The sequence below is a fragment of the Blennius ocellaris genome (genome assembly GCF_963422515.1).
Source record: "Blennius ocellaris genome assembly, chromosome: 8".
NCBI classification, from domain to species: domain Eukaryota; kingdom Metazoa; phylum Chordata; class Actinopteri; order Blenniiformes; family Blenniidae; genus Blennius; species Blennius ocellaris.
Window position 1 is genome coordinate 6,509,634 of NC_137657.1, and position 1,818 is coordinate 6,511,451.

Here is a 1,818-nt window from a genome sequence, read left to right on the forward strand (position 1 = left end):
AACTCAAATCGCAAGGTCATGTTTTTTTTGTTGTTGGTTTTTTTTTTTGGGGGGGGGGTGCTTTTTATTCTGTGTGTAGAAAGTTCTTATATTCATGATCAAAGGTGAAGCAAGTTCCCTCAAAGGGCTGCATTAGCTCACACTCGTCCGCCCACCAGCTCCACAGTCAGATAGGTGTTGCAGACAAAGAGAGGCCGGCGATCGGCCCTTAAGGGCATGTGAATAACAAATGAGATTGATTTTTAGTGGGAGTGTGGAGGCTGGCGGGAGATTTGGCCGCTTTCGCTTTCGCGGCCCGGATAACGCCCGGTGGGCCGCGGGTCGAGGTTGGGTGAGCGGCTTCTTACACCTCTCCCCGGGGATGTTTACAATCACATTGGGCTGATGTCTCTCTCTCTCTCTCTCTCTCTCTCTCTCTCTGGCAGTTAAACAGCGAGTCACGTTACAGAGCGAGCCAGAGAAGCCCTCTCGCCCTGGGCGGATCAAGGGCGGTATTTTAAACAGGTCAGATCGCACCATTTTCAGCCTTCCACCGTGTTGGGGTGAATAAATCTCTGAGCTTTTAAAGAGCAGTGATTAAATGTTTTACTGCGTCCGTCTGCCGAGCCTCTGGAGTGGGAATCTGTGCAAGAGCAGTTTAAAAAAAAAAAGTTTGACCGTTTGTAGAATGGCCATTGGTAGTTTTTTTTTTTTTTTTTTTTAATTCACTGCAAAGTGAAGATTCGACCCTTGTTATTAAAAGTGTAATATCTGTATATCACTTTTCCAAATAGAAAGGTTCGCCGGGGGCTCACACTCGTCGGAGGCTCGTTGAGGCGACTTTCAGAACGTAGTAGTCATAGTTTGTCAAGATAATAATGTCAAGTAAATGTCAAGATAATACCACAGGCAATAGAACATGGATGATAACTTGTTGTGATATAATCTGCAGATGAAAGACTTATGGTGAAAAAGACTTGTAGACAACTGGGTTAACTCCAGAACGATCTGATCCACGTCCGGGGGGGACAAATATTTCCAGAAGCAGAAATGTTCACAAAGACTTAAAATCAAACATGAGAAGTGCAGTCGTACTATAAAACAGCACTGTCTCATATTTGTACGTGTCAATCACTGAGTTAAACGGATTGGAGTTTTATAAAGAATGTTCCACTGTCTTCCCCTGCTTACTGAATTATTATCTGTAAAAGTGATCTGAAATGACTGAGTATTTGTATTTGGAGTCTCTATATTACCAACATTTAATTGAACTAAATAGAACAATGAGGAACACGTTCCTTATGAATCAGATCATACAAGATATTTGGGGAAATGCATGCAAATAGATAAATGCACAATGTGAATAAGGTTTTCTCAAAGAAGAGCAACCTTTAGCGGAGATGCAGCCGCTATTGTGCAGAGATACATTCCTTCTGCTTTGTTGTCCCTTCTTAAGTGTGGCCATCTTCTCTAAATCTGTTCTCTTGTTTAGATTTTTCCACAGCTTTGATCTTGTGACAATGTAGTCAACCCTAACCCGAAACTTAAAGGGCACAATTTATCCATATTAAAAAAAAAAAAAAAAGGGCTCTTTTTAATTGTGGCCCATAATGCATGATTGCTGGAAAAGCTGGTAAAAAGTAAAATCCATTGATGAACACATGTGGACTGGAAGAATGACTCGCACCCCCACCGAACCAAAACCTGCCCACATTCATCACATTCCCTTAAATCCCCTGTCTTGTACACGTAGCAGTCTCACGTTTACTTTCACACCAGACTCAAACTTGTGTCTCCTTGGTGACGCAGGAGACATTTAGCCCCTCCCCCACGTCAACC